The sequence below is a fragment of the Bufo gargarizans genome, chromosome 1 (assembly GCF_014858855.1).
Source record: "Bufo gargarizans isolate SCDJY-AF-19 chromosome 1, ASM1485885v1, whole genome shotgun sequence".
In the NCBI taxonomy this organism is placed as follows: Eukaryota; Metazoa; Chordata; class Amphibia; order Anura; family Bufonidae; genus Bufo; species Bufo gargarizans.
In genome coordinates, this window is record NC_058080.1 from 443,311,253 (window position 1) to 443,334,361 (window position 23,109).

Here is a 23,109-nt window from a genome sequence, read left to right on the forward strand (position 1 = left end):
TTCCCAGACCATACCGATGTGTAGCCATTCTTGGCATCGAATGAGGAAGAGGAGGTAGCAACGGCAACCACCCAGCTGTCTGATGACGGTACCCAAATCAGCCCAAGTACAGGGGTCCCCGCTGTTGCTGCCAACTCTGAAATCTCTAATGTCAGTGGTGGTGAAGGTGATGATGATGACAAGTCGATGGACATCATGTGGGTGCCCACAAGAGAGAAAGAGGAGGAGAGTTCAGAAGGAGAGACGGAGCAGCAGATAGGGAGGAGAAGCAGGCAGAATTTGCTCCCAGGACACTGGCACATGGCTCCGCAGTGTGGGCTTTTTTTAATGTGTCAGCTGCTGACAATAGTGTTGCCATCTGCAGCCTGTGCTGTCAACGCATAAGTCACGGTAAGCCCAACACTCACCTAGGGACGAACGCCTTAAGAAGGCACCTGGCTTTCCATTACTGAGCCCAGTGGGAGCAAAGCTGTCAGAACCCACAAAGCCACACTCCCGGCGCTCCACGTCCTGCCTCTTCTCCTTCTCATCTCTCCAGGTTGGAGGGTCTTCTTGCCATCACCCTGATCTTTAGCTTCCTCCACAGATTCTTAATTGGATTCAAGTCTGGACTCTGGCTGGGCCACTCCAAAACTTTTATGTTGTTGCTGCTAACCATTTCTTCACCACTTTTGCTGTGTGTTTTGGGTCATTGTCATGCTGAAATGTTGAAATGTCCACTGGTGTCCAAGGCCAAGTTTCTCTGCAGACTGCCTGACGTTGTCGTTGAGAATCCTCATGTATTGCTCTTTTTTAATGGTGCCTTTACTGTGATTAGCTTCCCTGGTCCATTGGCTGAAAAACACCCCCAAAGCATTAGGTTCCCACCACCATGTTTGACAGTGGGGATGGTGTTCTTTGGGTTGAAGGCTTCTCCTTTTTTACGCCAAATGAAGGAAACATCATTGTGACCAAACAATTAAATTTTTGTTTCATCTGACCATAACACAGAATACCAGAAGTCTTCTTCTTTGTCCAGATGAGCTTTTACAAAGGCCAAGCAAGCTTTTGTGTGCCTTATCTGGAGAAGTGGCGTCTTCCTTGGTCTGCATTTGTGGAACCCAGCAAATGGTCGCCTAATGTACCTCCAGACACAGAATCCAAAGTTCTTTGCTGTCAGGTGAATACCTGGTTTTTGGGGCCTGTACTGGCCCACAGTTTCATTTTTTACCTCTAGCCACATAATCACATGTCTGTCTCACTCCTCTGCCTCTCATTATGGTGGCGTATGAACCGCATTCACCATAAGGACCTTCTAATGTGACAGGGTCATGTGACTGTGCCCCTCACCCTGTACTGTGCCCCCTTATACCCTGCATTGTGCCCTGTTACCACACCCTGTGCAGTGCCACTAGTCATTCCCTGTACTATGCCCTCCTATACCCTTTTAGGCTAGTTTCACACTAGCGTTCGGCTGTCCGCTCGTGAGCTCCGTTTGAAGGGGCTCACGAGCGGACCCGAACGCTTCCGTCCAGCCCTGATGCAGTCTGAATGGATGCGGATCCGCTCAGACTGCATCAGTCTGGCGGCGTTCAGCCTCCGCTCCGCTCAGCAGGCGGACACCTGAATGCTGCTTGCAGCGTTCGGGTGTCCGCCTGGCCTTGCGGAGGCGTGCGGATCCGTCCAGACTTACAATGTAAGTCAATGGGGACGGATCCGTTTGAAGATGCCACAATATGGCTCAATCTTCAAACGGATCCGTCCCCCATTGACTTTCAATGTAAAAGTCTGGATGGATTCGCTCAGGCTAATTTCACACTTAGCTTTTTTTTGCCAATATAATGCAGACGGATCCGTTCTGAACGGAGCCACTGTCTGCATTAATATGATCGGATCTGTTCAGAACTGATCCGATCGAACGCTAGTGTGAAAGTAGCCTTATCTAGTCACGGTATGGCGGTGTTATCCGGTCACTGTACAAAGGTGTTATCCGGTCAATGTATGGCGGTGGTATGCAATAACTAGATGGCCATAACTGTATCCCTTTCCCTGCCCACGCCATCCTTTTTTAGACCTGGCATGAGTGGTAAAAATATGCAGATTTCAGTGCTAAGGACATTTGCACCACAATCTATGTCAGAAATACGCCTAACATAGACTTATTTGTATATAATAAATGACCACCTAATTGTATTATTATTCGAGGGTAGGGCTAATATCTTTACATTATATAGATTCTAGTGTATTATACTGTGCCCTGTATGTCCCAGTAGAAAATGATCCTTGGGAAGCACAGTCCTCATCCCTGACCACCAGGACCAGGTAGCGATCTGTCAGTACATGGCGGCCTCCCCTTTCCACGACGCTGCTCCACTGTGTATTAGTGCTTATTCTGACACTAGGGCTGGGTTCATATACTATTTTTGCCATCCATTTAATGCATACCAAAAATGTATGCATTAATAGATGCCTCAGACTGATGCCGTACAGTGGCGTCCGTTTACCATACAGTTCCAAATTACGTTAACATATGCATTTTTTTTTATGGACTCTGCGAGATACAAAAACATCGAGTGCTGCACATTTGCAGATAGAAAATAAAAATTTTATAGGCTCCAGCAGGGCACATTTTTGAGAGTTTCCCTTTAAGACGCATAAAAATGACCCCTGATTAAAATACATATTTTTTGTAGGAATTTTTGCCAATGATCCCCCTCTGGTATATCACTGTCCATGTTGTGGGACTATTTGTGTACATCTAGTAAGTGTTTGCTGGCTGCAAATATGACCTAAAGGTTTTTCAGGTTTGCCTACATCTCATGGCCATCAAAGCCCTGTGGGGGCTGAACTGGCAAAGGAGGAGGACATTAACGCCCAGGAAATGTATACAGACATAGGTGGCTTATCTGCACAAGCGTCAGGAGAGGAATAGGAAGAGCTGGAGGGTAATGAGGAAGACCAGGCAGATGACCCTGACAAACCGTGGCTTTATGCAGTGGAGATGGAAGCAGGAAGTCTCTGAGTGCCTTGCACAAATGGCCAGATGCATGCTGAGTTGCTTACATAGAGACAGCCGCATTATCACCATTCGGCAGAGGGATAACTACTGGCTCTCAATGATGTTAGACCGAGCCAAACTGGGGGCCATTTTTACACCTGCTTAGAGGGATGATAAACTCAACTAATATAGAGACATCCTATGTAGTCAGTGGGTCTTTGCTTATACGCCCCATTGCCCTAAACAAGATGTGACCAGGGGGGCCCTCTGTACGCATGCCCTCTGTATGCATGCTCCACTGCCATGACTGCTGGAGGGAGGTGGGGGCCAGAAGCAGCACCAGCTCCATTAGCAGTAACTTGAGTCTCTAGCACATCTTCTACTGAAGAAACCACCCACCAGCAGCAGCACATGGAGCTAAATCTGAACTAGCAGGCGGTGGCATATTTGGAGGCACCCTGTCACCCTAGATCCAAGATCCCCTGGACTATTGGGCAGCCAAACTTGAATTGTGGCCGCAACTGGCCGAGTTTGCCCTGGGCAAACTTTCCTGCCCAGCCAGTAGTGTGGCATCAGAGCGTGCAGCGGGGACATAGTTACAACAAGGAGAACTCATCTTTTAACACAAAATGTTGAGAGATTACTGTCACCGTCAGTTCTGTAAGAAGGTCTGTTAGATGTTCTTCTCTACCTGCATGACGTTCTTTGTTTTGGTTTCACTTTGTCATCTCCTTTCCTTCTCCCAGCTGTCACCTATTTAGACTAATTGTCTCCCTTTATATTCCCTCCCATACTGCCTCACTTTGCGGTTTATAGTTCTTCCTGGATTGTGTTCACTGCTGGAGGCTGCTTATGCTGATTCCTCAGATAAGTCTGTTTCCTTTATTTGTGTATCCTTGCTGGCTTGATTCTAGGTGACCCTGACTCCGTCCGTATTAAGTGCAGGGAGCCGGTGGTTGTGTCCCCTCACTATTATAGGGTTTTCAGAGGTAACATAGTATTAGGTACGTGGGCATGCAATCGTCTACCATAAAGACCTTTGCATGGGCATAGCAGTCAGGGAGAGCTCTAGGGGTTTTATAGGGCTCACCCATATGCTCCTTAGTTTGGGATCAAGCCAGTCGGATGTTTATTTATAAGTTCCAGCTTTCTGCAACACCATCCGTGACAATTACCTTTTGTAAAGATGAATTAGGCATGGATCAGCCAGGATTTCCACATACCAGTGCCTGATGCATCAGACTAGATCCTTCTCACAGTAATGTCCTGACTGCAGTATGCTACCACACCAGAACATTGTGAAAATGGCCTGTTACTTCTGGGCACGTGCTTCAGTCACTATTCTAATGCTGCCACCTGCCTGATGCCACACACCTGTTGCCTCTGCTGCCATTTTCTCCTACTGCCACCATCTTGTGCTGTTACTGCTACTGCTGTTGCCCCCCACCTCCCCACTCTGTGACTGGGCCACTATGTTGACTCCTCATGTTATAGCCACCCTCACCATTCTGTGACTGGGACACTGTGTTGACTCTTTATGCTGTTGCCACTCTCCCCATTATGTGACAAGGCCACTGTGTTGACTCCTCATGCTGTTGCCACGCCTACCACTCTGTGACTGGGCCACTATGTTGACTCCTCCTGTTGTTGCCATCCTCACCAGTCTTTTCTTTTTTTGGGCTGTTTTTCTGATTGATCAGAAGAAGGGGAACAATAAACATTGACTTCAAAACTAACCTTATCAACCACACCGGAATGCACCAGTCCAACCACGACTGCAGATCCTCAGCAGTCCACAGATCAGCAATAAAAAAACGGTCATGGCAGCAACGTTTCGGCTACATGGTAGCCTTTATCAAGCTTGATAAAGGCTACCTTGTAGCCGAAACGTTGCTGCTTGGCTTGTTTGTGTACACATTCTTTTAAAGTACAAAGAATAAAGATGAAACTGGAGATGCTGCCGTGACCGTTTTTTGATTACCCTCCCCACTCTGTCATGGCGCCACTATTATACTTTATAGGGCTGTGACATCACCGGGCTGTCTGGCTGCTGATTGGCTACATGCATGTCATCCCGCCTTCCCAGAGTTCCTTGCCCCATGTCCTCACACATGTAGCCGCCATTGTAGCCGGCTAGCCGCCATGTTAGGAAAAATTAGCATTCGTTCAAAATCAAATTTTTCCTGAAATTCGGAACGAATTTGACTTTGTCAGCTTCGATTCGCTCATCTCTAGTAAACTTATATTAATTTTGCAGAGCGGAAATTCCTTGCAGTTCCAAGAGCAATCAGCAGAATGCAGCCCACTGTGTACCAGTGCAGGGCAGACACAGGCCAATATACAATAGATGTCATCAGCACATCGTAAATGCTGACACAATAAATGCCATATTCTGCCGTTGGAACCTGTATCATCAGGATGAGTAATTTAAAGGTTCATATATTCTGTAAAGAATAGGGATTCTAGCATACTTTATGTATCAATTCTTCACAGCTTTAATGGTGTTTTCCCATCACAAAAAGTTATGGTACATTGCTAGGATATGCCATTAATTTCTAAATGGTGGAAATCTGCTGGGACCTTCCATCATTCTTAAGAATAAGCTGTTTATGTTTGTTTCTTGCATAGCCAGTGGCCAGGAGCACTATTGTGAAGGGAAAAGCTTGACAGAGGCATCATATCCTAGTGACACGCCATCACTTTCTCGGTGAGAAAATTCCTTTAACGGGGGTCCATCTCTTCCCTGGAGCACTGTTAGATGCAGTACTGCATAAATAGTATTACTCATGCTAAGTCCAGAAAGCTGTTCTTCCTCAAATCAGTGCTGTCGTACATTGAGAAGACTTCTGAGCTTAAGCTCAGAAGGTACTTTCCATTATGTGCATGTGGTTCAGAAGTCCTGTCAATGTATTCCAGTGCTATTTTGTGGGCACATAAGAGGGGAGCGGAAGTATATGCAGATAACAATTACCAATCTGGACTCAGCAGAAGCAGTATTATTCTAAACCTGCATAAACTGTGCATGCGTGTTTCTTCAAATTACAGCCGCTGAAAGAAAATAATGATACATACTATACAATGACATATCATAGAGATACATGTATTTTTTCCATCCCACACTCACTGCCTATTAATGGCGGATTACCATAGGTAATTTTAAACGGCCTAAAACACCCATTAATACTCCTGGGTATCTCTAGGCCAAACTATCAGGGGCTTGAGCCTTGGATGTTTTGCCCAGTGTTTAGCATTTGAAAGCAGAGCTACGATGGTTCCCATTCTCTCCATTAGCTCTCATAGGCCACAAGCCACTAGACCTAAAGCCTGTGAGGCCATAGAGCAACTTAGGTTTTTGCGATGTGATGTCATTGTGACTGCCTTCAAAAGGACGCAAGCAGCACGATAACATCATCATGATCAACTGCGCCAGGTCACAGGCAGCACCAGGATGTCATCTTGACTGCCTGCATCAGGACGGATGTATACTACTTGTGCTGCTGAGGCCTGCATTGCAGACAGCAGGAGTGAGTTTTTTTTTTGAAATCACTACTAGAGGAAATAAGAACTACTGGGAGCACTATAACTGGGGCACTACAAGGGGACATTTTATATACTGGGGAGTATAAAGGTGGGCAGTTAATATATTGTGGGGCATTATGCATACTAGATACATTACTGGGAGATATAATGAATGGTGTATATTATAACTTCTGGAGCACTACTGGTGCCACGTAACTACTGAAGGTGCTACACAGGGCATTATAACTACTGGAAGCACTACTGGGGGAATAAAAGTGCTAGGGCATTACAGGGGCAGTGTAACTACTGGGGGTGCTATAGGCAGCATTATTACTACTGTAGTCTCTATAGAGGAGCTTTATTACTATTGGGGGAAATATATTGGTGTGTTATTACTACTGAGTACTGTGGGGGGGGGGGCATTATTAGTAAGTACAATATGTAGGACACTACTACTATGGGCATGGAAACAATGTAGAGCCAGGAGGGGGAGGATGACCGAAAATTAAGGAATCTAAGATGTCTATGTGGCAAACTCTGTAGAGACGAGACATGGCTGAAAGATGTCATCATGGCAGTCTGCTTCCAATTGAGAAAATTAAGAAACTGTAAGAAATGTACCCATCTGGGCTCCAGTGACGCGATTCTCAGCCTCGGTGCAGTTGCGTCGGGAGAGATACACTGCTGAGCTACACCCCCTGGGGATGCAACAGGATGCAATGCTCTGTTTCTCTCTGCATCGAACTCTAGGAAGCGATTATCTAATGAAAAATCGGATAGTGTAATACAGGCTTTAGGGAAGATAATAGGTAGTTAGATTTAATTAATTGATAGATATGTTTTATTAAGGAACAGGACAGAGTCAGTTTTGGCTACATTCACATGACAGTTAAAAATGGCCACAAAATGGATGTTTTAGTCCCCACACAGCCGTGTTTAGAACCAATCATAGTATATGGGGATATTCATATGGACTTTTTTTTTTATGGCGAGTGAATAGCGTCGGTCACAAAATAGAACATGTCCTAGGGCCAAATCAGCCCTATTGACATCAATGGGCCAGTTTTTAACAACTGTATAGACAGGAATGCACTTGTCTAATAGCCCTTAAAAACAGGTAAAAGTGCCTTTCAGGGGTTAAAAAAATACACTTGTGAAGTCATGACACAGGGAATGTACGGTCCTTCCACTTCCCTCCAGTGCAGAGCAGGTTTCAGAGCATTCAAGTGGATGAGGTTTGTTTTTTTTACAGCACCCAGGATAATTGGTGCCGCTATGGGGGGTGTCTTATTGGAGCACCATTGGGGACCTTTTACTAGAGAAACAAAACTGAGGGCATTTTATATACAGAAGGCTCTAATAAGGGGATTCTATTTACAGAGTGGGACTATTTTGGTGAGTATTTTATATATAGGGGCTACTATGGGGGCACTATAGACACTAGGGGCACTACAGGAGAGCACTTACAGATACATGGGGCACTATGGGGGTGTACTGAGGGCACTGCAGGGGTTAGGAGGATGCAAAAAAAAAAAATCTATAATCATAAAAACGGATGCAAAATGGCCAGAAAATGAAGTTGAACGGCCATGAAGAACTGGCAGTGAATCCGTTTTTAATGGTGTTTTTTTTCTTGTGAATGTAGCCTTAGTGCAGTGTGTGTCACTGGGCTGCAACCATTTCCATCCAGTGGTGCTCGGCCTCCACAGCACATGGATATTTAAAGCTACAGTACTCAATTTTTTCTTAATGCATAGCAGCTAGCAGCCTAATTAACATTTAAAAAATCATAAATGCATGGGCTGACATTTTTATGTGTCATAGCTGTACGGGTCTCTGTCCAATTGTGCATTTATTTCTAAAAATAAATAAATCTATATTACCTTTAAATTTTAAAAAGCATAACAACTCCGACGTTAAAGAGCTTGAAAGGGTTTGGATAGCGTCCGGTCCTCAGAATATAATACACGACTTTTCTGAGCAAACAGGGCACTCTTGATTCAGGTCAAATTTATTTGTATCTGAATCAAATATGCCAACCGATTTGTTTGAATCGGACCTGAATCGCATTTCAAGAAATTCGCTCATTTCTCGTAGCAAACAGTGAATATGTGTGCACTATATAAATGAAATGTGTTCATAAATGAGGCTTAGAGTCTCTCTCTCCCTAGTAGATAACCATAAAGACTGTGAGGTAATTTCACGTTTTAAAGATTTCCACAGTGTCACTCAATGCCACTGGATCAGGTGACTTTTTTCTTTTCTAACCTGTACTTCCAAATGAAGACAAAATGCTAATGAGTTGCTAATTGGTTAAGCAACTCTAGATCCATTTTCATAGATGGGCTCAAATTGTACCCCTAAGACTCCTGGAAACTAAGACTCCTGGAAACAAAATACTGCCAATACAGATTTTACATATAGTATGATGAAGTAAGCAAGCAACAACCTATTTTAATGATCCAGACCACTATTGTCATCAATAAATATATCTGTTGTATTGTAGAATTTCAATAACTCCATGGAATACAATTCCATTAAATAAACATACTGTAATAACCCATCAAAAATACCAAAATAACTGGAAGTAAAAACTGTTTGAGGCAAACTGCATGACTCAAGTTTCCATCAGGTATCACAGTTACACTGGCATGATCATTCAGAACAAAACCAGAACTCTGTTTGTTGACATTAGCCATCTGGAAACTATAAATAAACATGATAATAAAATTTAATAGAAAACTTTTCATTTTACTGGTGAAATACTATAAATGTGCAACTCATTTTAGAGAATAAATACATCAGAAGACGGAATATTGATAATTCACTACAGACATCAGTCTTCCTTTACATCATCATTTGACATCAGAAAACAATTGTCATTTCATGAATGCAATCACATACAAGTCATGAGTCATGGAATATTACTAATCCAAACTAAACATGTCCACTGAAGATAAGCTTGAAGAGTAACCTGGGCCAAGAGATAATATGTAGCAATTTCACATGGATTCCAGTACTGCCTACTAGGAACAAATCCACTAGTAAACAGTTAAGGGGTGTCACGGAAGGTGTACAGGAAACAAGACAACACAAAATGAATATACGACTCACTGGATCCAAAACTAAGGAACAAAAAGGGAGACCCCTGCATCAGACCTGGCACTCTCCCTGACTACTCAGCCTATGCGAAAATCCCAATGGTAGATGATCGCATATCCTCCTACCTCGACTGTATAACACCTGAACACCCTATAATAGTGAGGGGACAAGACCACCGGCTCCCTACACTAGATACGGAGGGAGTCAGGGTCACCTGGGATCCAGCAAACAGAAAATCACAAATGAATGCACAACACTTATCTTATAGAAGACTGGGAAGTAGGATCAGCATGCACACACACTCCAGGAAGAACTATAAACCGCACACTAATGCACTATGGGGAGGAATTTAAAGGGATGCAATCAGTACAACTACATGACAGCTGAGAGAGGCTAACGAGATGAGGAACTGAAAGCAAAACAAAGGAAGCTCAAGGAGGAGGTTCTCAAAGGCATCTGTCAGAGCTTCTCAGATGTCTGGTGGTGACAAGGGGACAGGAAATCCCAGAAACTAGAGGATGTCAATTGTGTTGTCATTGCTGATGAATCTACAGAAATATCGGAACAACTGTCTGTGTAAAGACCCCACCAAACAACACACCATATCTCAGCTTCCTGGAACCTAGTGAATAACATGGAGGTAGGAGGAATGGAATGGCATAGTATAACACTAAATTCACACATTGACTGTGTGAGTGAAGGTAGTGTGTGTGGATCCACATTTGAAGCAATTTGTTTTTCCAGTTATTTTTAACTAAAAATCTTTTTTTAATTGGTCTTTCTTAAAAATTTCCAATGGTTTTTCTTATAGAGATTACCTCTTAAGTACATCTGCAGACTAGCAGGTTTTCTTTTTTTGGGTTCATTCACAAGTCCATAGAATGGGTCCAGATCCGTTCCGCAATTATGCGGAATGGGTGTAGACCCATTCATTTTTAATTTGGCCGGAAGAGATGCGGACAGCACACAGTGTGCTCTCCGCATCTGCATTTCCGATGAGCGGCGCCAAACTTCGGGTCCACGGCTCCAGAAAAAAATAGAACATGTCATATTATTGTCCGCAGCTGCGGACAAAAATAGACATTTCTATTGGTGTGCCGGCCCAGTGTCGTGGGGATCCACAAAACACTGCGGACGTGTAAATGGACCCTAACACTGAATGTGCTCTCTTGCGGCTTGATTTGTTACACTCATTATAGTTAAACTGAATTTAAATGAGTGCTTATGAGCTGTCAGGGGTTCAGACATAAGGGCTACAGATGGAGCCATCAGAGCAGTTCTCTGACGGATGCTGATAAGTTGTCATGGCTCTTGAAAGCCTATTAAAAGCCATGTTACTGCTTCAATTACACATAAAGTATAATAGAATGCTGGAAAAATGCAGGAGTATTACATTCAATTATCACAGGCTCAAGTCTCTTAGGGCAACTAAAAACTTAAAAACTGTTACATGCACATTTGTAAAATATTTAACAAAACAAAAATATAAAAAATTCATAAAACACCCTTTTTCTAATTTCTCTTAGATATATAAAAATAATAAAAAGGCAAAACATCATTTGTATTATGTCCAAAATATTAAAATATCATGTTATTTATAGAGTTGAGCGGACACCTGGATGTTCGGGTTCGAGAAGTTCGGCCGAACTTCCCGGAAATGTTCGGGTTCGGAATCCGAACCTGATCCGAACTTCGTCCCGAACCCGAACCCCATTGAAGTCAATGGGGACCCGAACTTTTCGGCACTAAAAAGGCTGTAAAACGGCCCAGGAAAGGGCTAGAGGGCTGCAAAAGGCAGCAACATGTAGTTAAATTCCATGCAAACAAATGTGGATAGGGAAATGAATTAAAATAAAAATAAAATAAATAAAAATTAACTAATATCAATTGGAGAGAGGTCCCATAGCAGAGAATCAGGCTTCACGTCACCCACCACTGGAACACTCCATTCTCAGATATTTAGGCCCCGGCACCCAGGCAGAGGAGAGAGGTCCCGTAACAGAGAATCTGGCTTCATGTCAGCAGAGAATCAGTCTGCATGTCATAGCAGAGAATCAGGCTTCACGTCAGCCACCACTGCAACAGTCCATTGTCAGATATTTAGGCTCAGCACCCAGGCAGAGGAGAGAGGTCCCGTAACAGAGAATCTGTCTTCATGTCAGCAGAGAATCAGTCTGCATGTCATAGCAGAGAATCAGGCTTCACGTCACCCAACATTGGAACAGTCCATTGGCATATATTTAGGCCCAGGCACCCAGGCAGAGGAGAGAGGTCCCGTAACAGAGAATCTGTCTTCATGTCAGCAGAGAATCAGTCTGCATGTCATAGCAGAGAATCAGGCTTCACGTCACCCAACATTGGAACAGTCCATTGGCATATATTTAGGCCCAGGCACCTAGGCAGAGGAGAGAGGTCCCGTAACAGAGGATCTGGCTTCATGTCAGCAGAGAATCAGTCTGCATGTCATAGCAGAGAATCAGGCTTCACGTCAGCCACCACTGCAACAGTCCATTGTCATATATTTAGGCCCAGCACACAGGCAGAGGAGAGAGGTCCCGTAACAGAGAATCTGTCTTCATGTCAGCAGAGAATCAGTCTGCATGTCATAGCAGAAATCCAGGCTTCACGTCAGCCACCACTGCAACAGTCCATTGTCAGATATTTAGGCCCAGCACCCAGGCAGAGGAGAGAGGTCCCGTAACAGAGAATCTGGCTTCATGTCAGCAGAGAATTAGTCTGCATGTCATAGCAGAGAATCAGGCTTCACGTCAGCCACCACTGCAACAGTCCATTGTCAGATATTTAGGCCCAGTACCCAGGCAGAGGAGAGAGGTCCCGTAACAGAGAATCTGTCTTCATGTCAGCAGAGAATCAGTCTGCATGTCATAGCAGAGAATCAGGCTTCATGTCAGCCACCACTGCAACAGTCCATTGGCATATATTTAAGCCCAGCACCCAGGCAGAGGAGAGAGGTCCCGTAACAGAGGATCTGGCTTCATGTCAGCAGAGAATCAGTCTGCATGTCATAGCAGAGAATCAGGCTTCATGTCAGCCACCACTGCAACAGTCCATTGGCATATATTTAAGCCCAGCACCCAGGCAGAGGAGAGAGGTCCCGTAACAGAGAATCTGGCTTCATGTCAGCAGAGAATTAGTCTGCATGTCATAGCAGAGAATCAGGCTTCACGTCACCCAACATTGGAACAGTCCATTGGCATATATTTAGGCCCCAGCACCCAGACAGAGGAGAGGTTCATTCAACTTTGGGTAGCCTTGCAATATAATGGTAAAATGAAAATAAAAATAGGATTGAATGAGGAAGTGCCCTGGAGTACAATAATATATGGTTAAGGGGAGGTAGTTAATGTCTAATCTGCACAAGGGATGGACAGGTCCTGTGGGATCCATGCCTGGTTCATTTTTATGAACGTCAGCTTGTCCACATTGGCTGTAGACAGGCGGCTGCGTTTGTCTGTAATGACGCCCCCTGCCGTGCTGAATACACGTTCAGACAAAACGCTGGCCGCCGGGCAGGCCAGCACCTCCAAGGCATAAAAGGCTAGCTCTGGCCACGTGGACAATTTGGAGACCCAGAAGTTGAATGGGGCCGAACCATCAGTCAGTACGTGGAGGGGTGTGCACACGTACTGTTCCACCATGTTAGTGAAATGTTGCCTCCTGCTAACACGTTGCGTATCAGGTGGTGGTGCAGTTAGCTGTGGCGTGTTGACAAAAGTTTTCCACATCTCTGCCATGCTAACCCTGCCCTCAGAGGAGCTGGCCGTGACACAGCTGCCTTGGCGACCTCTTGCTCCTCCTCTGCCTTGGCCTTGGGCTTCCACTTGTTCCCCTGTGACATTTGGGAATGCTCTCAGTATCGCGTCTACCAACGTGCGCTTGTACTCGCGCATCTTCCTATCACGCTCCAGTGCAGGAAGTAAGGTGGGCACATTGTCTTTGTACCGTGGATTCAGCAGGGTGGCAACCCAGTAGTCCGCACACGTTAAAATGTGGGCAACTCTGCTGTCGTTGCGCAGGCACTGCAGCATGTAGTCGCTCATGTGTGCCAGGCTGCCCAGGGGTAAGGACAAGCTGTCCTCTGTGGGAGGCGTATCGTCATCATCCTGCCTTTCACCCCAGCCACGCACCAGTGATGGGCCCGAGCTGCGTTGGGTGCCACCCCGCTGTGACCATGCTTCATCCTCATCCTCCTCCACCTCCACCTCCTCCTCATCCTCGTCCTCCTCATCCTCCAGTAGTGGGCCCTGGCTGGCCACATTTGTACCTGGCCTCTGCTGTTGCAAAAAACCTCCCCCTGAGTCACTTCGAAGAGACTGGCCTGAAAGTGCTAAAAATGACCCCTCTTCCTCCTCCTCCTCCTCCTGGGCCACCTCCTCTTCCATCATCGCCCTAAGTGTTTTCTCAAGGAGACTTAGAAGTGGTATTGTAACGCTGATAACGGCGTCATCGCCACTGGCCATGTTGGTGGAGTACTCGAAACAGCGCAACAGGGCACACAGGTCTCGCATGGAGGCCCAGTCATTGGTGGTGAAGTGGTGCTGTTCCGTAGTGCGACTGACCCGTGCGTGCTGCAGCTGAAACTCCACTATGGCCTGCTGCTGCTCGCACAGTCTGTCCAGCATGTGCAAGGTGGAGTTCCACCTGGTGGGCACGTTGCATATGAGGCGGTGAGCGGGAAGGCCGAAGTTACGCTGTAGCGCAGACAGGCGAGCAGCAGCAGGATGTGAACACCGGAAGCGCGAACAGACGGCCCGCACTTTATGCAGCAGCTCTGACATGTCAGGGTAGTTGTGAATGAACTTCTGCACCACCAAATTCAGCACATGCGCCAAGCAAGGGATGTGCGTCAAATCGGCTAGTCCCAGAGCTGCAACGAGATTTCGCCCATTATCGCACACCACCAGGCCGGGCTTGAGGCTCACCGGCAGCAACCACTCGTCGGTCTGTTGTTCTATACCCCGCCACAACTCCTGTGCGGTGTGGGGCCTGTCCCCCAAACATATGAGTTTCAGAATGGCCTGCTGACGTTTACCCCGGGCTGTGCTGAAGTTGGTGGTGAAGGTGTGTGGCTGACTGGATGAGCAGGTGGAAGAAGAGGAGGAGGAAGCCGAGTAGGAGGAGGTGGCAACAGGAGGCAAAGAATGTTGTCCTTGGCGGCGGAAGGACGAGCACCAAACAGCTCTCCGCCTGGGGCCCAGCTGCCACTACATTTACCCAGTGTGCAGTTAGGGAGATATAGCGTCCCTGGCCGTGCTTACTGGTCCACGTATCTGTGGTTAGGTGGACCTTGCCACAGATGGCGTTGAGCAGTGCACACTTGATTTTATCGGATACTTGGTTGTGCAGGGAAGGCACGGCTCTCTTGGAGAAGTAGTGCCGGCTGGGAACAACATACTGTGGGACAGCAAGCGACATGAGCTGTTTGAAGCTGTCTGTGTCCACCAGCCTAAATGACAGCATTTCAAAGGCCAGTAGTTTAGAAATGCTGGCATTCAGGGCCAGGGATCGAGGGTGGCTAGGTGGGAATTTACGCTTTCTCTCAAATGTTTGTGAGATGGAGAGCTGAACGCTGCCGTGTGACATGGTTGAGATGCTTGGTGACGGAGGTGGTGGTGGTGTTGGTGGTACATCCCCTGTTTGCTGGGCGGCAGGTGCCAACGTTCCTCCAGAGGCGGAGGAAGAGGCCGAGGCGTCAGCAGCAGAAGAGGCCGAGGCGGCAGCAGCAGAAGAGGCCGAGGCGGCAGCAGCAGAAGAGGCCGAGGCGGCAGCAGCAGAAGAGGCCGAGGCGGCAGCAGCAGAAGAGGTAGCAGGGGGAGCCTGAGTGACTTCCTTGGTTTTAAGGTGTTTACTCCACTGCAGTTAATGCTTTGCATGCAGGTGCCTGGTCATGCAGGTTGTGCTAAGGTTCAGAACATTAATGCCTCGCTTCAGGCTCTGATGGCATAGCTTGCAAACCACTCGGGTCTTGTCGTCAGCACATTGTTTGAAGAAGTGCCATGCCAGGGAACTCCTTGAAGCTGCCTTTGGGTTGCTCGGTCCCAGATGGCGGCGGTCAGTAGCAGGAGGAGTCTTGATCCCTCACATCCTGTTCAGGAGAATTAGACTGGGATATGCACAGTAGCGTGTGTGTGAAGTTATTCAGAATGACCCTATGTGCACCTTGAATCTGATATACCCTTTTAGGGATAAATTTAAAGTAGGCCTGATACAGCTTTGCATGCAGGTGCCTGGTCATGCCGGTTGTGCTAAGGTTCAGAACGTTAATGCCTCGCTTCAGGCTCTGATGGCATAGCGTGCAAACCACTCGGGTCTTGTCGTCAGCACATTGTTTGAAGAAGTGCCATGCCAGGGAACTCCTTGAAGCTGCCTTTGGGTTGCTCGGTCCCAGATGGCGGCGGTCAGTAGCAGGCGGAGTCTCTTGGCGGCGGGTGTTCTGCTTTTGCCCACTGCTCCCTCTTTTGCTACGCTGTTGGCTTGGTCTCACCACTGCCTCTTCCTCCGAACTGTGAAAGTCAGTGGCACGACCTTCATTCCATTTGGGGTCTAGGACCTCATCGTCCCCTGCATCGTCTTCCACCCAGTCTTGATCCCTGACCTCCTGTTCAGTCTGCACACTGCAGAAAGACGCAGCAGTTGGCACCTGTGTTTCGTCATCATCAGAGACATGCTGAGGTGGTATTCCCATGTCCTCATCATCAGGAAACATAAGTGGTTGTGCGTCAGTGCATTCTATGTCTTCCACCGCTGGGGAAGGGCTGGGTGGATGCCCTTGGGAAACCCTGCCAGCGGAGTCTTCAAACAGCATAAGAGACTGCTGCATAACTTGAGGCTCAGACAGTTTCCCTGGTATGCATGGGGGTGATGTGACAGACTGATGGGCTTGGTTTTCAGGCGCCATCTGTGCGCTTTCTGCAGAAGACTGGGTGGGAGATAATGTGAACATGCTGGATCCACTGTCGGCCACCAAATTGACTAATGCCTGTACCTGCTCAGGCCTTACCATCCTTAGAACGGCATTGGGCCCCACCAAATATCGCTGTAAGTTATGGCGGCTACTGGGACCTGAGGTAGTTGGTACACTAGGACGTGTGGCTGTGGCAGAATGGCCACGTCCTCTCCCAGCACCAGAGGGTCCACTAACACCACCACGACCATGTCCGTGTCCGCGTCCTTTACTAGATGTTTTCCTCATTGTTATCGTTCACCACAACAACAAAAATATTATTTGGCCCAATGTATTGAATTCAAATTCAGGACTTTTTTTACAGACACCTAACACTATCTGGCTATCTATTTAGGTACCGTATTACACTAATACAGGCACAGCAGTAACCACAGATTTAGCTGAATATAAAATTTGAGGCCTAGTATTTAGGCGCTGGGTGACAGGTATAGGTTTACTGACAGAATTAGACTTGGAAATGCACAGTAGCGTGTGTGTGAAGTTATTCAGAATGACCCTATGTGCACCTTGAATCTGATATACCCTTTTAGGGATAGATTTAAAATAGCTCTGATACAGCAGAAACCACTAAATTAGGAAATTGCTAAATTGGGAATTGTTTTTCAACCCAGAACAAAAAATGTGCTTTGACGGACACTAAATAACTTGCCCAGCCACAACAGTACAGCAGTAACGACAGATTTAGCAGGATATAAATTTGAGGCCTAGTATTTAGGCGCTGGGTGACAGGTATACGTTTTAAGGACAGAATTAGACTGGGATATGCACAGTAGCGTGTGTGTGAAGTTATCCAGAATGACCCTATGTGCACCTTGAATCTGATATACCCTTTTAGGGATAGATTTAAAATAGCTCTGATACAGCAGAAACCACTAAATTAGGAAATTGCTAAATTGGGAATTGTATTTCAACCCAGAACAAAAAATGTGCTTTGACGGACACTAAATAACTTGCCCAGCCACAACAGTACAGCAGTAACGACAGATTTAGCAGGATATAAATTTGAGGCCTAGTATTTAGGCGCTGGGTGACAGGTATACGTTTTACGGACAGAATTAGACTGGGATATGCACAGTAGCGTGTGTGTGAAGTTATTCAGAATGACCCTATGTGCACCTTGAATCTGATATACCCTTTTAGGGATAGATTTTAAATAGCTCTGATACAGCAGAAACCAATAAATTAGGAAATTGCTAAATTGGGAATTGCATTTCAACCCAGAACAAAAAATGTGCTTTGACGGACACTAAATAACTTGCCCAGCCACAACAGTACAGCAGTAACGACAGATTTAGCAGGATATAAATTTGAGGCCTAGTATTTAGGCGCTGGGTGACAGGTATACGTTTTACGGACAGAATTAGACTGGGATATGCACAGTAGCGTGTGTGTGAAGTTATTCAGAATGACCCTATGTGCACCTTGAATCTGATATACTCTTTTAGGGATAAATTTAAAGTAGGCCTGATACAGCAGAAACCACTAAATTAGGAAATTGCTAAATTGGGAATTGTATTTCAACCCAGAACAAAAAATGTGCTTTGACGGACACTAAATAACTTGCCCAGAAACAACAGTACAGCAGTAACGACAGATTTAGCTGGATATAAATTTGAGGCCTAGTATTTAGGCGCTGGGTGACAGGTATAGGTTTACTGACAGAATTAGACTTGGAAATGCACAGTAGCGTGTGTGTGAAGTTATTCAGAATGACCCTATGTGCACCTTGAATCTGATATACCCTTTTAGGGATAGATTTAAAATAGCTCTGATACAGCAGAAACCAATAAATTAGGAAATTGCTAAATTGGGAATTGTATTTCAACCCAGAACAAAAAATGTGCTTTGACAGACACTAAATAACTTTCCCAGCCACAACAGTACAGCAGTAACGACAGATTTAGCAGGATATAAATTTGAGGCCTAGTATTTAGGCGCTGGGTGACAGGTATACGTTTTACGGACATAATTAGACTGGGATATGCACAGTAGCGTGTGTGTGAAGTTATTCAGAATGACCCTATGTGCACCTTGAATCTGATATACCCTTTTAGGGATAGATTTAAAATAGCTCTGATACAGCAGAAACCAATAAATTAGGAAATTGCTAAATTGGGAATTGTATTTCAACCCAGAACAAAAAATGTGCTTTGACGGACACTAAATAACTTGCCCAGCCACAACCGTACAGCAGTAACGACAGATTTAGCAGGATATAAATTTGAGGCCTAGTATTTAGGCGCTGGGTGACAGGTATACGTTTTACGGACAGAATTAGACTGGGATATGCACAGTAGCGTGTGTGTGAAGTTATTCAGAATGACCCTATGTGCACCTTGAATCTGATATACCCTTTTAGGGATACATTTAAAGTAGGCCTGATACAGCAGAAACCACTAAATTAGGAAATTGCTAAATTGGGAATTGTATTTCAACTCAGAACAAAAAATGTGCTTTGACGGACACTAAATAACTTGCCCAGCCACAACAGTACAGCAGTAACGACAGATTTAGCTGGATATAAATTTGAGGCCTAGTATTTAGGCGCTGGGTGACAGGTATAAGTTTACTGACAGAATTAGACTTGGAAATGCACAGTAGCCTGTGTGTGAAGTTATTTAGAATGACCCTATGTGCACCTTGAATCTGATATACCCTTTTAGGGATAGATTTAAAATGGCTCTGATACAGCAGAAACCACTAAATTAGGAAATTGATAAATTGGGAATTGTATTTCAACCCAGAACAAAAAATGTGCTTTGACGGACACTAAATAACTTGCCCAGCCACAACAGTACAGCAGTAACGACAGATTTAGCTGGATATAAATTTGAGGCCTAGTATTTAGGCGCTGGGTGACAGGTATAAGTTTACTGACAGAATTAGACTTGGAAATGCACAGTAGCCTGTGTGTGAAGTTATTCAGAATGACCCTATGTGCACCTTGAATCTGATATACCCTTTTAGGGATAGATTTAAAATGGCTCTGATACAGCAGAAACCACTAAATTAGGAAATTGCTAAATTGGGAATTGTATTTCAACCCAGAACAAAAACTGTGCTTTGACGGACACTAAATAACTTGACCAGCCACACCAGTAACGACAGATTTAGCTGGATATAAACTTGAGGCCTAGTATTTAGGCGCTGGGTGACAGGTATACGTTTACTGACAGAATTAGACTGGGATATGGCCAAAAAATAACCACACTATTGATGGTTAAATGCACTTGGTGTGACAGCTTGACCAACCACACTACTGAGGGTTCAATGCACTTGGTGACAGGCGCAGCTTGCCCCTGATGTAGTATATGGCCAAAAAATAAACAGACTATTGCTGGTTAAATGCACTTGGTGTGACAGCTTGACCAACCACACTACTGAGGGTTAAATGCACTTGGTGACAGGCGCAGCTTGCCCCTGATGTAGTATATGGCCAAAAAATAAACAGACTATTGCTGGTTAAATGCACTTGGTGTGACAGCTTCACCCTGATGTAGGCTTTAGCCAAAAAACAACCACACCATTGAGGGTTAAATGCACTTGGTGACAGGCGCAGCTTGCCCCTGATGTAGTATATGGCCAAAAAATAACCAGACTATTGCTGGTTAAATGCACTTGGTGTGACAGCTTTACCCTGATGTAGGCTTTAGCCAAAAAACAACCACACCATTGAGGGTTAAATGCACTTGGTGGCAGCTTGTGCTGGCGCAACACAAGACACAAAAAGGCCGCCGATCACCCCAGAAAAAAGTGTCTGAAAAACGCTCTGGGCAGCCTAAAAACAGTGAGCAATTCAATAGCAGCAGTTCAATCATCCACAGCTGCAGATCGATCAATGGATGGAGTCTTTTGGAGGAGTTACTCAGCCTAATCTCGCCCTACTGTCGCAGCTGCAACCTCTCCCTACGCTAATCAGAGCAGAGTGACGGGCGGCGCTATGTGACTCCAGCTTAAATAGAGGCTGGGTCACATGGTGCTCTGGCCAATCACAGCCATGCCAATAGTAGGCATGGCTGTGACGGCCTCTTGGGGCAAGTAGTATGACGCTTGTTGATTGGCTGCTTTGCAGCCTTTCAAAAAGCGCCAAGAAAGCGACGAACACCGAACCCGGACTTTTACGAAAATGTCCGAGGTCGGGTCCGTGTCACGGACACCCCAAAATTCGGTACGAACCCGAACTATACAGTTCGGGTTCGCTCATCCCTAGTTATTTATCATCTTAACTGAATGCCAATAAAAAAAATCCCCAATGCAAGAAAAGTCATTTTTCACTTCGCCTCAAAAAAAATTAATACAAAAAAGTCAATAATATGAGCAATCCAAACGCACAGGCAGAACTGGAACCGGGAGCACAGCTAGGGAGTTACAGACTATCACTGGCACTGGTATAAGGCCAGTATGGGGTTTAAATAGAGAAGTCCCATGATTAAAACCTGATAGGTCTTGACTAAGCACTCTATTAGTCACAACACTAGCACATAGGAATCAGCTGAGCAATCAGCCTACTGCTAGTCTCCTCCAGCACACCACCGCTGTGGGGAGAAAAAGCATTGCATCCTTTTTCCAACGACACTGCCGTGCCTCTAGGAACCTGGCCATGCAGCTTGTCACAGGGGGCGTTGCCCGGCAGCGTGTGACACTCAGTACAGTCGCGTCAAAACCTGAGACCACAGTTCTGGAGCCCGGACAGATACAGTTAGGTCCATAAATATTGGGACATCGACACAATTCTAACATTGTTGGCTCTATACACCACCAAAATGGATTTGAAATGAAATGAACAAGATGTGCTTTAAATGCAGACTGTCAGCTTTAATTTGAGGGTATTTACATCCAAATCAGGCAAACGGTGTAGGAATTACAACAGTTTGCATATGTGCCTCCGACTTGTTAAGGGACCAAAAGTAATGGGACAGAATAATAATCATAAATCGAACTTTCACTTTTTAATACTTGGTTGCCAATCCTTTGCAGTCAATTACAGCCTGAAGCCTGGAATGCATAGACATCACCAGACGCTGGGTTTCATCCCTGGTGATGCTCTGCCAGGCCTCTACTTCAGTTCCTGCTTGTTCTTGGGGCATTTTCCCTTCAGTTTTGTCTTCAGCAAGTAAAACGCATGCTCAATCAGATTCAGGGCAGATGATTGACTTGGCCATTGCATAACAGTCCACTTCTTTCCCTTAAATAACTCTCTGGTTGCTTTTGCCAAATGCTTTGGGTCATTGTCCATCTGCACTGTGAAGCGCCGTCCAATGAGTTCTGATGCATTTGGCTGAATATGAGCAGATAATATTGCACGAAACACTTCATCCTGCTGTTTTTGTCAGCAGTCACATCATCAATAAATACAAGAGAACCAGTTCTATTGGCAGCCTTACATGCCCACACCATGACACTACCACCACCATGCTTCACTGATGAGGTGGTATGCTTAGGATCATGAGCAGTTCCTTTCCTTCTCCATACTCTTCTCTTCCCATCACTCTGGTACAAGTTGATCTTGGTCTCATCTGTCCATAGGATGTTGTTCCAGAACTGTGAAGGCTTTTTTAGATGTTGTTTGGAAAAATTTGGCCTTCCTGTTTTTGAGGCTCACCAATGGTTTACATCTTGTAGTGAACCCTCTGTATTCAATCTGGTGAAGTCTTCTCTTCATTGGTGACTTTGACACACATACACCTACCTCCTGGAGAGTGTTTTTGATCTGCCCAACTGTTGTGAAGGGTGTTTTCTTCATAAGGGAAAGAATTCTTCGGTCATCCACCACAGTTTTTTTCCGTGGTCTTCCGGGTCTTTTGGTGTTGCTGAGCTCACCTGTGCGTTCCTTCTTTTTAAGAATGTTCCAAACAGTTGTTTTGGACACGCCTAATGTTTTTGCTATCCCTCTGATGGGTTTGTTTTGTTTTTTCAGCCTAATGATGGCTTTTTGAGAGTTGACAGCAACAGATTCCAAATGCAAATAGCACACTTGAAATGAACTCTGGACCTTTTATCTGCTTATTGTAATTGGGATAATGAGGGAATAACACACACCTGGCCATGGAACAGCTGAGAAGCCAATTGTCCCATTACTTTTGGTTCCTTAACAAGTTGGAGACACATATGCAAACTGTTGTAATTCCTACACCGTTCACCTGATTTGGATGTAAATACCCTCAAATCAAAGCTGACAGTCTGCATTTAAAGTACCGTATTTATCGGCGTATAACACGCACTTTTTCCCCCTGAAAATAGGGGGCAAATGATGTATGCGTGTTATACGCCGATTAGGGCTGAAACGTGTCCTCCGGAAGCCAGAGAGGCAGGACTGAGCCGGCCGTCACAGCGGAGGGAGGAGGAGGGAGGAGGAAGGAGGAGGGAGTCCCTCCCTCCCCACTGTGCGCGGCTGCCGCTGAACACAATGAGGACAGAGTAGGAGGGGAGGGACTGTGGCCACTGGGCCACCAATGAATGTGCCGTCCATATCCCACAGGGTCCCCCTCCTCCCCCCCATCATTGGTGGCAGTTTGCAGTTCCGATC